Source organism: Pogona vitticeps, chromosome 1, assembly GCF_051106095.1.
Source record: "Pogona vitticeps strain Pit_001003342236 chromosome 1, PviZW2.1, whole genome shotgun sequence".
Taxonomy (NCBI): domain Eukaryota; kingdom Metazoa; phylum Chordata; class Lepidosauria; order Squamata; family Agamidae; genus Pogona; species Pogona vitticeps.
The window spans coordinates 133469693-133485506 of NC_135783.1; the positions used below are offsets into that span (position 1 = coordinate 133469693).

At 42.8% G+C, this 15814-nt stretch overlaps 1 long non-coding RNA gene across 1 annotated transcript; it reads right to left on the minus strand.

Moving 5' to 3' along the window:
* Positions 1 to 354: 354 nt before the first annotated feature.
* On the minus strand, positions 355 to 13799 carry LOC140707515 (uncharacterized). Its single transcript, XR_013545110.1, has 3 exons — positions 6347 to 13799; positions 3472 to 3526; positions 355 to 1105 (listed from the first exon to the last, which is right to left on the minus strand). It is a non-coding gene; the product is annotated as an uncharacterized LOC140707515 (long non-coding RNA).
* Between the last annotated feature and the right edge of the window lie 2015 nt (positions 13800 to 15814).

A 15814-nucleotide genomic window follows, 5' to 3' on the forward strand; every position in this document is an offset into this window, starting at 1 on the left:
ATGTTTGCTGCTTTCGACACAGTATGGAGTACAGCCAGTCTCCGAATCCGATAAAAGTTAGATGTTTTTAACACTCTGAAGCAGGTACCCAAGGGTGGGGATGCAGACTTGATTTTACAAGTACATCTGTTCTGTTTATTTTTGCTTCTTTGCGGCATTATCAACTTCTGCTCCATATGGATGATCCATATTGTGCCTTGGTGAAATGATACCACATTATGCTTTTATGCTTTTATCATCAAACACTACTCATGGGGGGGAAAATCCACCAGGTTTTACCTATATTCATCTGTTCAGTTTAGTTTCCCCCAAACTTTATTTTGAATAAAACACTGAAAATAAATGTAATATATGTAAATGAATAAAAACCAAATTTAATAGATTTCTTGAAAAACAACATGTTATTTCCATTTCTGTCAAAACGTGAACAGATTCTCTCTTTCAATCTCTCTTTCTCTGTATGTGTGTGTGTGTGTGTGTGTGTGTGTGTGTGTGTGTGTGTGTGTGTGTGTGTGTGTGTGTGTGTGTGTGTGTGTGTGTGTGTGTGTGTGTGTGTGTGTGTGTGTGTGTGTGTGTTGAATTTTCTAAATGTTCACAGCAAGAACTATATTCATCTTGCAGCCAGTTCTGGGATATGGAGAAAAGAACTTTAGAATTTCAAGGAGACATTTATACTTCTATGCATTCTTCCACACACTGGTTTGTAGTAGGCCTTTTAAGAAATGTTTTCACACATCATGCTTAAGAAAAAAACTAGTGGCAAACAAAATTTTAAAAGATTGTGTGCCACTAGTATTTCTTTTATTCCTTTATGTGCTTCTCTTTTTTTCATGTCACCATGTATCCTTTTACAAGACATTCTTGCTACGGAAGCCAATGCCTTTAAAATGTCCACATAATGTAAGGCTGAAATAGTGTCTGGATTTTTCAACACCGCTGCCTGATGGTGGTGTATTTTTGTTCTGATTTCCTTTGAGCTGTTCTAGTGTAGGAGCTGCTCATGCAGACCCTGGTACTGAGTTGATCCATGCATTCCGTGGATGGGTGTAAGTTGATAGCTTTTCCTTTCGGGTGTCTTTATGCTGGTTAGCCTCTACCTTCTGCCCTGTAGATGGTGATGCAAGGAGGGAAGAAAGGAGAGAATGAAGTAGGTGGTGAGAAGGCAAAGAGAACAGACAAAATCCTTTAAAAAAAAAGCAGTGCACAGCAAAACACTATTTCGGTTGTGTAGTAAATAAGCCTATCAGGCAAAAGCAAGAGAAAAATAAAAAGTAAAGAAGATAAAAGTATTGCACCTCAAAGACTAATTGCTATATTTTGATGTGAGCTTTCATGGCAGATATTTATACATTTATAAATGGCACCAAACCAGAGATTGTATTTGGGCACAAGTTGTTGACCTGGCAATGATCTTTAAAACCTCTGGTGATATTCAGTTTCCTTTCAGGAAGAATTGTTCTGTAAACCACATATGCGCAAATTCATTCCCGTGTGTTTTTGAGAAGGGACGAACCGTGGTTGTCTACGTTGGGAGGGGGCGCGATGGAATTCTCAGTGAGGCCAGGGCATAAAAGACACCAGAATTAAATCAAGGATGATGAGGGGGTTGGAATCCAAGCCCTAGGAGGAAAGGCTGAAAGAACTGGGCACGGTAAGCCTTGAGAAAAGAAGACGGGAGATAGGATAGCACTTTTCAAAGACTTGAAAGGCTGTCATACAGAGAAGGGACAGGATCTCTTCTCAATCATACCACAGTGCAGGACATGCAACAATGGACTCAAGTTACAGGAAGCCAGATTTCAGTATAATATCAGGAAAAACACACCCTAGAGCAGCGCAACAATGGAACCAATTACCTGAGGAGGTGGCGAGCACTCCAGCCCTGGAGGCATTCAAGAGAAATTTAGACAACCACTTGGTCGATCTGCTTTAATTAGGATTCCTGCACTGAGGGGATTGGACCCAACGGCCTTATAGGCCCCTTCCAACTTCATTGTTCTATGATTCTATGAAAAGGAGAGGACAAACGGTGTCTTCATGACATAGTGGTGAAACTGTAGTACTGCAGTTGAGACTCTGCTCATGACCTGAGTTCGATCCCGACAGGCTCAGGTAGCTGGCTCAAGGTTCACTCAGCCTTCCATCTTTCCAATGTTGCCAAACTGAGTCCCTAGCTCACTGGAGGGGGGGCAATGTGTAGTCTGCACAATTACATCATAAACCACCCAGAGAGTGCTTTAAGCATTATGGGGCAGCATATAAGCAGCACACTTTGCTTTTGCTTTGTATTGCGAGTGAGACCTCAGGGAGCAATTCTGAATGTGTGCAGACCAGCCTTACTGGGACAACTTAGTGCATCTCAGTATATCCAGCAACAAACACCCTCCCTATATGTGGGTGCTGGTACTGTGATGATCTATCCAAATAAGTAACAATAAAAAAATAGCAGAATGAGAGACGGCACCATTCTGTGGAAGAGCCCCAAGCTGCACAGTTTTAAAATTGTTTTAACAGGAGAGCTGTATATTTCCTGTAATATCTGAGGCAGCATGTCTCAGAATCTCAGTTTCTAGACCAGGGAAGCAGGCAGGCGCTGTGGCCCTTACGACCCACCTGTGTGCATCCTGTTGATTGGCAGCTGTGGGAAGAGATTGCTGAACTGAACAGGCCTTTGGAATGACCCAGCTAGGCTCTTCTTAGGCTCTATGCATTGTAGATACGGAGAGACACTTGCAACCTTGGTATGGTTGAGAATATTACAATAGTGGGTGGCTGTTGACAGGTAGGCTCGGGCGCTTAGGCATCTAGCTAGAGGCCAAAGGTTGGGGGTTTGATTCCCCCCTGGGCCTCCTTGACAGGGGTTGGACTTGATGATCCATAAGAGTCTGGGACTGTGCAACGTGCCCAAGGCTATGCAGGCTGGCTATTCTCCCAGGAAGCATGGTAAGGCATCAAACTCCCAACCTGTGGCTCTGTAGCCAGATACCTAACGTACTGAGCTATTTAGCCAGTTTCAGTGTTCTATGTTGTCTGGGAAGCTCGGGTCACCCAGTCAACTTACCTTGGGGCCTGGTTTGCGAGCCAGAAATTCCCAAGGTGTGGGAAGCTGACCGCCCTGTTGCTCATATCTTGACATCTCTTTCCCTGGGTGCCTTACACCTAGGGAGGCAGCATTGAGCTGCAGGAAAAGATCAGCCAATAGGGAAGAGGCTGGCTGAGTGTGAATGGGCGGAGCCTTTCCTCACAGATGGCCAGTTGCTCCCCAGGATCTTGGGTACAATCCTTTACCTGCCTTACTTAGAGATGCCTGGTTTTCCTGGAGGCCCTCTTATCTGAGATTGAACCTGTCCTGGTCCGGCTTAGCTTCTGACAAGGTTAGGTGTATTCAGAATGGTCCGAAACATAGGAAATAAAATAACATGTTTTACATTTTATTTAAAAATATATAAAAAATAAAATATAGAAACTCACCTTGGATTTGGCTGGATGAACCAAGGAAGAACAGAGGAAGAACAGAGGCAGGAGTCTGAAAAATACAGAATAAAGGATGATAAGCAGATGTTTTTGTGTCACAGGGTACTTCCGTGTCTCTAAGAAGACCTTACTTTGTTATTTCTAATCTTTAACCAGTGTCCCCATCGCCCACATTTTCAAATGATGATGATGATGAACATGTAGAGTAGCAAGGCGGGAACCTGTGGTTGTTAAAACACTGATGAGTTCTAGTTCCTATTAACCCTTCCCAACCCAGCCAGTGGTAGAGAACGATAGGAATAGTAATGTATCAATATTTGGAAAGCAGTGATTCCCTCATCTTTGGATCACCTTTGGCTATTTTCTCTTTGTGCAGCTTGACCCCGTAAATCAATTTAATTCTCCAGCCATGTGCTAAACATCTATGCTTCACTTTCATCCAGGATACATTTTATGGAGCACCTCCCTTGCAAATTGCCCTCCATCATATGTTTTATGGCAGTTATGTAGACTCAGCATCCATAGTCTCAAAGAGATTTTAAAACACACACACACACACACCCCTCAGTAAATAGGCACAGGGAGAAGTAGAAGGGAACAAGGTCGTAACTGATTGCACCGCGTTGTGCGATTCTTGCTTTCCCTGAATCGTTAATCTTCCAGATCAATATATCTGGACTACCCCCTGAGCACAGGTCAACAGCTTTTGAAGGTCTCTGCAGTTCTTTCGGGCGGCTCCGAGATGAATACGATGGAGCCAGCCGGAGAGATTTTCTTTCCCAGAGCACAGAAAAGTGCTTGATATCACCACTTACTGAAAGACTTATTGATTTCAAGAAGTGAACTCATCAGCCCACAATATCTTCATTTCCCAAAGGGCCTTTAATTTCCTGTGGCATGGCCCCTGCATTCTACCCATTATGAGCACCGGGTATTTTGTGTGCATGTGCGCTCTTTTAAAGGTTTCAGCTACTTGACAGCTGGTGAAGTTTCCCTTCCGCCCTGAAAAGGACTTTTCAGCTCCCATAATGGAGTGCCAATGTTGCCAGGGATATTTTCTCTCCAGCTGTGAGAGTGGCTTTTTTCTAATAACTCACAGAAAGCTGCTGGCCAGCTGCTTCACCTCAGCCTTCACAAGGGCTCGGAGTTGTTTGGCAGGAGCGGAGATGACTTTGTGGAGAAGGGCTCATTGATCAGGGGACCATGCGGGCCTCTACTCTAGACCAAAGCTGGCCGAAAGGGGGGGGGCTCCGTTTGAGCAGGTGAGTCATGGACTTACGTCACTGCAGACGCTGACTTTAGCCTCTCTGTTGGGGAATGGAAGCGTTCTTTGTGGCCGCTCATCAGCCAATACCAAATGGAACCCCTCCAAGAAGTCACAGGCTCGTGTATCTTTGATATACACTGCTCCTTGACAGCTAGTCTCTGTGTGGGCCTTAAAATAGCTTTAGAAACAGCGTGGAAAATAAATCAGGGCTAGATATGACTACTCTCAGGAGGTCCTGGACCTGGACTTGTGAATGTAGCAGTTACAATGGTGTTTATATATTTTAAATTAAATTCCTCAAAACAGCTCCAGTTTATGAATGTGGGATATTGTACTTCTGTATCCACAATTCAAAATGCCAGAAAACAGCCCAGTCTTGCTGCACAATATCGGAGCCTGGGAGGAAAGATGTTGAGCATCCACCGCTTGTTGAATCAAGGACAATTTTGTTTGCACCCTTACACATCAAGTTCGGTCTGATTAAGAACTTGGTCAAAACCATGGAAAAAACACAAGGAGCCTTCAAGTATTTCTGTGGAAATTTCCCAAGGTTAAGTGAAGCTAAAATAAAGGAAGGTGTCTTTCCTGGTTCTCAGATTGATGAACTTCTTTGAGATGATGGCATTTGACCATGCACTGCATGGCAAGGAAAAGATGGCATGGAAAACTTTCCAGTTACTGGCAATAGATTTTTTTTTTCTGAAATGAGGCAGACAACTACAGATTGATGATGAAAGGCCTCCTCAAGGCATACAAAAGCCCTGGTTGCAACGTGTCACTAAAGACACATTTTTGCACTCTCATCTAGATCCCCCCCCCACCGAATTGCAGAGCAGTGAGCAATGAGCACAGCAAGCAATTTCACCAGGACATTGCAACGATGGAGAAATACTGTCAGGGCAAATGTAACCCATGGATTGCTTGCAGACTATTGCTGGACAGTTAGATGAGATGCTCCATTTAATGAATGCAAGATGCAAGCCAAGAAGCAGCAAGTAAACACTGAATAAGACTAAATTTTGTACATAATAGTTTTTTGCCTTTTGTTTCATAATACATTTTATTTATATAATCCTTTTCCTGATTATTTTAAATGTTGCATGAACATGACAGGTGAAATATCATATAAAGCAACCATAAACACATGAAAAGACCTAGGCTAACGATTTATGATTAAAACTCTACTATCTACACAGTGCTGTATACGTAGATGTAAAATGTAAAAACTTAAGGATCTTGGAGACAATAGACAGTTGTTTTAATTGTTATATCTGCATTCAGCACATCAAAATATATAATAAATAGCACACTGTACCTTTAAGGCAGACTACGTCTAAAAATTGTAGAACAGTGAAAAGGAAGAATGAATTTGAATTATACAAAATAAACATATTAAAGATGGGTAAAATATACAGATCTATTCGAGAAATAAAAGAACCATTTAATTTAACATATACTATTTTTTTTTTAAAAAAGCATGTTCACTCAATCTGCAAAAACTCAAATGCACAGGTCTTAAGGGCCATACACAATATTTAGACAATATGGATCTGGACAATATGGATTAGGTATTATTTCCCATGTTATGGCTAGTTGCAGGCTTACCATCTCTTTGGAGGTGGATGGGTGTCAGTAACAGAGTGACAGACCGAAGCCCCAAATTTGTTCTTGCTGGAATAGACCAATAGTGTCTACACAACTTAAGTACCCATCTATTTCAGATTACAGATGCCTAACGCTGTGTCTGAGAGTCACTGTAACATACTGGATAGAGTGTCAGACTAGAAGTCAGGAGACCTGGGTTCAAATGTCCTCACTCAACCATGGAAACTCACTGGGAGTGGCAACGCTTAACCATTGTTTGAATATTTTGCATTTCTAAAAAAAAAAGAAACCAGTTAGCATCAGCATAAGTGGCAAACAACTCAACAGTACACAACAATGATCATGTCCCTATTCTATGTCTATAACGAGATGACACAGAAGCAGATTAACCAGGTGTAGAAACTCAGTCATAATGGGCCACGTCTGGGAAACGTTCAAAGGGATCCCTGTCTTTTAGGTTAGCAAGTTAACTTTGTACTTGTGCAAGTATTTTAAAAATTATCTTCTGCAGAATTTTCCTCTAACCGTTTTCTATGAATATGCATCCATTTTCACTCAAACTGAGGTAAATAAATACAGCTCGCTCTCACTCTCTGAAAAAAAAAAGCACTTGGCTTACATCAAAGCTGAAAGCATGACTTTGACAACTGATTTCTTAAATGTTCTACCCTCTGTGTCTCCTCAAGACAGCTGAAGATGATTGAAGGGAGGCCAGCTAGCCCAAAACGGGAGTGTGGAAACAGAACCACACACAAAATGATAGACTGTATTTCCCATCAACCTCTCCAAGAAGGTCATTGCTGAAACCAGCTTATTAGCTGTACTTTGTTAGATGCAAAATATTTCCGGGGGGGGGGGGTTTGGGATGTTCAAACCCAGCTGATGATGTTTCTGTCTGGAAAACCGTATCTTAAAAAAAAAAAAAAAACGTTAACACTCCAAACTGCCGAGTTTTAGATCAACCACTGAATGGGTCCCCAACTATAAACTACAGAACCCACTAACTTTCCCCCCGGATATCTGGTGATCATGATGGAAAGTGATTCATCAGCCTCACCCTGCGGACAGGACCACAAACGTGGCCAAGAAGAGAGATCATTATGAGATATCAGTGGCTCTGCCTGTTGAGATAGATCTTAGCTAAACCTTTCAGAGTTATTAATAAAGTACCCTTCTCCAAATTTTAAGTGATATTTCAAGAACTTAATGTATTGAACAGATATTTCTCCCCCTTTGAAAATGATTTCATATAAGGCACATCGTGACAGTCATAGAAAGCCACTTTTATTGACTATTATTTATTATCATATAGTTAAAAATAACTGGAGGCAAAAAATATTGAAACTGAGGCTTTCTTACTTTGGGCACATCATGAGAGGACAGGATTCTCTGGAAAAGACAATAATAGTGGGAATACAAGGCAGCAGGAAAAGAGGAAGAGCAAATATGAGATGGACTGACGCCCTAATGTAAACCTCAGGATTCAGTTTATAAGAGCTGAGCAGGACAGTTGAGGAAAAGGACATTTTAGAGATCACTCGTTCATGGGACTATTATAAATTGAGGGTGACCTGAAAGTACATAACACCAGCACAGTAAAAACTGGTCTTAGGTTGACTGTAAGATTGTTTAAATCATATTAATTGGCATAGACCCATTTTTATGGGTTTCTTGCCAAGTAATCCAGAGTTTAGAACCCCCTTGTTTCAGATAAATCAAACCTATGATACCTCTGAGAAGCCACTGTATAGGCTGCATTGTCTGTGCCCAAAGTTGATAGCAAACACCTGCATTTAAATGAAACAAATACGTAAACTGTCAGAGTATGCAGAGTTCAGAAATACCATATTACTTTTTGGACCATAACTCCCAGCACCCCCATATAGCTTGGCCAATGAAACAACGCTTCCTTTTATCTGTCAGTTGCGTATCATTTGTGTGCAACCTCTAGAGAGGCCTTCTCCAACTTCTGCTCCAGCTGTGTTGCAGTGCAACTACAATTATCCCAGAGTTTGGAAATGCAACCCGTTTGGACCACAGCTGCCAGAATCCCCAGTGTTTTCCAAGCTCTGCTTTATCATCAGCCAGCAGGATCAGTGGCTATGTTAGCAGTGAATTATGGGAACTGGAGTCCCACCCTTCCTGGCTGTTTGCCAATGACTCTTGCCTCTTGTGATTTCCTTCTGACTTAGTGCAGGCCAGGCAAGAAATCTCTGTTTCCAGAGGAGGTGGGTGGAGGGCAAATATTCCTACCCAGCACCCCCTTGCATTGCCTGGAAGCAATGGAGAGCAGGGATGGCCAGGAGCAGATCTGGCCTTTTCTATCTAGCATGCCATCCCCCTTCCTGCCCTGCTCGGCTGCTGTGCTTCTGTTTCGCGAGCTTTTCTCCCTTAGCCTGAAGGGCTGAAGTCAATCCTCCAATGGTGGATGTAGAGGAAGAGAGAGAAATGAGCAAGAGGGGCTTTTTCAGAGGTGATAGGAGGGATACACAGGCCTAAAAGGAAAATCTGCCCAAAGAAGTACAGAAATCACTAAGAACTCCTGATGGCCTGCAATTCCAGTTCAGCTTACAATTACAGTGGTGCCTTGCTTAACAAGTGCACCGTTTAACGACAAATCCGCATAGCAACGTTTTTGCGATTGCTAATGCGATCGCATTGCAATGTTTTTAATGGTAAAACAGCGCATTGCGGTAAGCGTTTCACTTACTAATTTTCGCATTGCGATGTTTTTTTAACAGCTGATTGGCGGTTCCAAAATGGCCACCGGGTAAAGAAAATGCCCGCCCGCTGTGTTTCTGCCCGGATTCCTCGCTTACCGGGTAGCGAAAATGGCGGCCGCATGGAGGATTTCCGCATAGCGGTGAGTTTTGTGCCCATAAGAACGCATTGTGTTTTAATGCGTTCTTATGGGCTCCCCCCCCCGCATAGCAACGAATCCACATAGCGACGATTTTTTCGGAACGGATTATCGTCGCTATGCAGGGCACCACTGTATCTATGTGTGGGCCAAGGGGATTAAAATAAAACAGCACTGTATGTACCATATTTAATATATTGAATATGAAAATAATTACAACCCAAAACAGCGATGGTGACACACACACATATACCCCGAAAACACCTTGCGACCCCTATGAGTGTCCCAATCCCCAGGTTGTGAACCCATGTTTTAGATCTATTGCTTCCATCACAGGTGCTGGTCCTGGGAAAAGTTCAGAGTCCTCTTCCCTTTCCTGAGGGTACAGATCGGCTTGGGCCTGGATGCTAGTGATGGGTGTGCCCTTCTGAGTGGCCCTCACTACCCATGAGCAGCCCCCTTTCCTCTTCAGACCATACTGTAACCACACTGCATTTAAGCCAGACTGTAACCACGAAGAAAACAAGGGCTGCAGGGGGAGTGAGTGTTCCCCTCTAAGCATGCCCACAGCATCAGCATTAACAATGCCTGGATAAGGGCATGACCAGGTGCACGTTTCCCATCAAAATCATGGTCCCAAAACCACATCAAGCAGTGCTTGGTCATGATGAGTCAGTCAGCCGGGAGGCATGGGAGATTTCCTCCTGAGAAGTTTTGTTACAAATACAGGACTCTGAGGGTCAGACACGGCAGGTGGTAGATCCCCCACTGATTTTGTTCAACATTCTGCCAAGCACAAGTTATTATTACACACAGGAAAATGTGAGGACAGATCCTAGGGTGAAACTTCTGCTAAGCTGTGCCTTTGATGATCTCATTCTACTTTGCATTCTGCTTGCTGTCCTCTTTCATACGCTCAGTAATGACAGGATCAATATTTCTTCAAAATGTTCCAGCACCAATAACTTTAAAACAGCAGGCTTATAAATTCAATTTACTTGTCACTTCTATTTTCCCTTTGCATACCAGGATAAAAACACAAACCCAGTTTCACTGAGTGAATTGTGGAGTATTTTCGGTCGGAGTCTTTGCAATCTCACATGCTGTCTGTAGTTTGTTTGTCTAGGAGGGATCTTTCACCCAGCCGGGTGACTCTCAATCTGTTCAGCCCTAACCAACCATTCCTTCTCTGCTTCTGAATTCAGAGAGAAACCTATCTCTCTGTTCAGGGCTTTTCCAACTCTAGAGTTCATTGAAGTCTGTTGTTGAAAGCAGTCGCGTTGTTAATCTGGCATTTGATCTGTTCACAACTGCTAAGTAAGAAAAGTATTTTTGTTCTTTCTACTATTAATGTCTCAGGGTGAGTTATTGAAATTGTAATTGTCAGCTGATGAGAAAAGGGGTGGACTAATCTGGGGAACGAGGGACGTGGTGGCACTGTGGGTTAAACTGCAGAAGTCTCTGTGCTGCAAGGTCAGAAGACCAGCTGTCATAAGATCAAATCCACGCGACAGAGTGAGCCCCCGTCACTTGTCCCAGCTCCTGCCAATTTAGCAGTTCGAAATCATGTAAAAATGCGAGTAGATAAATAGGTACCACCTCAGTGGGAAGGTAATGGTGTTCCGTGTCTAGTCGCGCTGGCCACGTGACCACGGAAACTGTCTTCAGGCAAACGCTGGCTCTATGGCTTGGAAACAGGGATGAGCACCACCTCCTAGAAACGGACACGACTGGACTAAATGTCAAGAAGAACCTCTACCTTTACCTTTAATCTGGGGAAACTGAAGCTATTCTTCTCCTCTGTGAATTCCTACACTTCTGCGGCACAGCTAGAAGAATTTAACTTAAAAAAATATCAAAATTCTGCAACACTTTCCAACCGCAATGAGAATTTCAAAAAAGATTAATGTTACAGTTAAATTGTGGTTAAGGTTATGGTTTAATGTAAACTTGCTGAATTTTCTGAACCTACTGAAATGTCCTGCATCCTCTCTCTCTCTCCCCCAGCAAGGCCAGCTACCTGAAAACCAGCCTATGGCAGGTCTCCTCTGAATAATGGTTTGCTGGGAAATGGCATGGGCATTTGAGTCCTGATACAGTACCTGGGTTGGGACAAGAAAGAAGGGGGAAAGGGCACTCCTCAACCCCACCACCAATGCCACCATACGTTAATAGAAACAATTTTTGGTGTCAGTGTTTTCTGTTTGTTGAGGGTGAAACTGCACACCGTAAGTGGCTGAAATATGAGAACACTGTTTACAGCTGCTCAGAGGACAATGTCATAGAACACCTACACCGTAGGCTTAGTTCTGTTTGCATTCTGCAACAACATATGGTCCTGTGGGGACCAAAATGTTCCCATACTGGGACAGGTTGCCAACCAACCATCATTAATCCCCACCTCACTCAACAAAATCAGTGAAAAATTTCAATTATATTCACCCATTTAATACTTTTCTGATAATTAACTTATTTGCTCAACAGTCCACTCTTCTTGTTCAAATACATTAAGACCCTTGCAGCAGAACATCACATAGATAAGGTTTCTATCTGTGCATTATATATATATATCTTCTCATGAACCGACCGTTCCCAGTTCAATCCTTCTTACTAAAATCTGAGGCAAATTATTATAGGGATGATGTAGTGGCCCTATGCTAAGGCTGCTCTTGTCACTAGAAAGAATTTCGTTCTGCTAATATAAGTAACAATGGAAACAGGGAATAAATTCTATGTGCAGTGCCTCAGAAATAGCTCGAGAGATTGGTCTGGAACTTGTCAGTGTCTGAGAGATTTGAGTGAAGATGACCCATGCTGGCCTTGAGATAGAATGGTTAAGAAATGACTTGAGGAATGACCACTTTGGTAAATAAAAATTCAAGAAATACTACAGGTTTGGGGCAGGCTGATTCACATTTCCCTCTCCCCCCCATTGATTACACAATGTAAAGGCAAATGCAAATGAGCTGAGCCCAAAAGTAACTCTCTGATCTGTAATTTTTCCACTCCACCACTAGGGCTTCTTTTTTTAAAAAAAAGAATGATATTTTTACATTGGTTCAGGCATGGGATCGCTTGAACCAACGCAGAAAAGGGAGGATGTGGTGCACACATGCAAATTGGTGTTTTGCTAAAGCACCTTCCTCTTCCCCTCTTAAATCTAGCACTGTTTTTGGTGAAGCAGTGCAAGTGTTGGCAGTAAAAAGAATAGAATAAACTAGAGATCAGACATGTGAAAAATCTCTCAGGGTCTATTTTGTTATATTTTTAAAAAATCCCTCTGGCATTTTCTTCCTGTCCTCACTTAGATTACACAATTTTGGAATTTTATCTTTCCTACGGTAATATGCACATTTACTTTTGCATGTTGCTTGATGTGTGTGTAACACTTTAAAGTTCTATGGGGCTCTTTGCTTACTTAGATATCTATTGATGAACCTTGCAAACACAGTGCACAAAATGAGTATTTTGTCATTCACAGAATAAGACATGCAACAGAGAACATGAGCAATTATAACAACAACAAAATGCTACAATTCGTGCACCCAAATCCTAGGTGACAGCCCCAATATCGAGGTTGCTTATAGACTTGCAAAGTTCAAATGTCCCTTTGAATTCAAATTCAGATAAACATTCAAGACCTACATAGCAGAATCAGCTCCACATGTGGCACCTCCAAAACCCTAAAATCAAATATCGATTCAACTGTATGCAGTTCATGAATTCACTGTGTGGATTCACCCCTTCAATACAAACATACATTTAGAAATCATACCAAGACCACGTTGGCATGGGCCATAGCAGCAGAAGTGGCAACAGTGCCCTTTGGCCTCTTCAGTTCTTCTGCTCTTTCTGATTCTAACCTCTTACTTGCAGCCCCACGCTTTCTTAGTCCTACCCCTTTGGGCTGAACCAATATTTCATAGGGGCTATATATGCATTTATAAATACATTTTATCTTGCCAATACAATAATCCCTTTAGACATTCACATTGTAAAATGTATACACAGGTTCCTGCATACTGTACTTTACTACTCTGAAACAGCACAGAAACCTCACACATGTGCAGACTGTCAAGCTGAGGTGCATTTCATCTCCTCACAAGTCTTGTGAGGTGTGAAAACTCTTTATTTCACTGAGACTGTCAAATCCAATGTAATTCTTTTTCATCCCCACTGGAGGTGTACAAACTCAGGCTGAAAAAGATGTCCCTAATCCTACGGGTTTCTAAAGCAATTTCTTTTGGAATTCTTATGAATGTTTAACCTGATTTTGGCAAAACACGATGACCACCCTCAGCATAATCCTGTCTTATATATGAGGCTTACACATGCCTTTGGAAAGCGTCTCTCTGGCTTTCACTGCTATACCTGAAGAAGAGAATAGAGACGAGAAATTGAATGTAAAATAGGTTTGACATTCCAATGTAACTTAAAGCTGAGTTAAGCCTTATGTGTGAAAATATCCTTAGCTTTGAAAAAGCTTGACATTTCCAAAGGCTGGATTTACAGGGTTGACCCAGTCTCATGCATTGCATTTTGTCTGTGCTAATATTTTGGCAGCACAAAAAGTCGGCCTGGAAATTGGGACTCCCATGTGAGCGGAATTCATTGGAGATTGATTACTGAGCATAACCTATATGCCTGTTTACAGTGGTGCCTCGCTTAACGAGTGCACCGTATAATGACGAATTCGCATAGCGATCCGTTTTTTTGGATCGCTAATGCGAAGGCATAACGATGGTTCCAATGGGCAAAAATCGCTTAGCGATGATTGGTAAGCGTTTTGCTTACTGATTTTCGCTTAGCGATTGTTTTCAATCAGCTGTTCAGCGTTTCCAAAATGGCCGGCGGACACCCAAAATGGCCGCATGCAGCATTTTTGCACCCTGCCCTCACTTACCGAGGGCGTGAAAATGGCAGCCAGATGGGGGAAACATCGCAGAACGGTGAGTTTTGTGCCCATTTGGAACGCATTAAACAAAGTTTAATGAGTTCCAATGGGCTTTTCCGTTCCGTATAGCAATGTTTCCCCATAGCGAAGGTTAATCTGGAACGGATTAACCTCGCTATGCGGAGCACCACTGTACTAAGGAAAAGGGAAAACTCTATGAAGGCCCATGAAGATTAGACCCATGAAGTGCCAGTGGGTACTTTCTAATTGAAATATGATACCGCTGGCCTTGGGTGAAGACAAGACTCTCACACAGAAATATTTCCTATGAAATTAGAGGCAAATGAGTAGCAATCAGGTGTAATCTTTAGGCAGACAAGCCAGAACTCTCTGACTCATCTCTTCTGAGTTATTGTGAGTCAAATAAAGAAAGTGCATAATGGCAATGCTGCCTTAAGCTTTTGTCAATGCTAATTTTTGTGGTAAACAGGCCTTCCAGGTGTGCTAAATGCCTCCATTTCCCCCCTTCTTTTTTCATGCCAACCAAATTTGCCAACCAATCAGTGATCACGAAGTGACAGAAAGGATGTTGTGATGCAGGCAATAGTATTCACCTACATAGCCATGCTATAAATGAAGAATGAATCGAAGAACCTTAGAAATGCAGAGCTGGAAAGGACCCCCACGATCATCAAGTCCAGGCCCTGTCAAGAAGGCCCAGTGGGGAGTCGATCTTCCATGCCCTGGCTCCACAGCCAGACACCTAAACCACTGAGCTAGTAATGTTATTTTCACTTCTAAGTGGAGGAAATGAGTGGCATCTCGTTTCCTCCACTTTGGGATCTCAGGGTGGAGGCGAGGCACCTTAGTCCAGAAAGGGGGGGGGAGGTATTCCTACACTCTGCCCTCAGTGACCCATGGAATAAACAGTCCCCATAGCTGAGGCCAATTCAGGTGGAGCCTCCCCTCCCCATTTGTAGCAGGGCTCTGTGGTGAGACCATTTCACTGATGTAAGGCAAGGCGGAACTGGCTGAATGCCTCCATGACTTAGGTATCTAAACGCAGAGACAGAATTCAGGCGTTCGATTCCCTACTGTGCCTCCTGGGAGAAGAGGCAGCCTGTATAGCCTTGGGCAACCTGCACAGTCCCAGAAGAAGGGAATGGTAAGCCACTTCTGAATACTCATTACTGAGAAAACCCTGGAAAAGGTCAGAATTGACTTAATGGCCCACATTGTTTTTGTGGTTGTTGCATGGCAGAGAGCAGTTGCTCCTGTAACGGAGGCACCCTCAAGTCCCCATCACGTTTAAGGGAGACCACGCCACCCTTGTCTTCTTGGCAATGGTGGCGTCCTTCCTGTTCCCAAAAGACAGCCTCACATCCTCGTATAGCGTTCCTCCCAAAATGCCCACAGGGCCTGTTTTCAAGGACAACATCTGTGGAACGGTACCCCATTGCAGCTCAGCATCAATAATTATATGAAGCTCACTCATGCAAGTGTGGGACATTTACATAGCTGCTTAATTCCTCATCTGCATACAGCAACATTTCACATATAGCTCAGGGTAATTAATGTTCTTGCAAGTTAAAGTGCTACCTCATTATTTTCCTTTTTCCTTTCCTAGAGGAAAAGAAGTAGAAATTGTTTAATTTATGAAGGTTCCCCCTCTTCCTCGCCAGGTTACTGCCAATAAAATTATTATGTTCAGTTA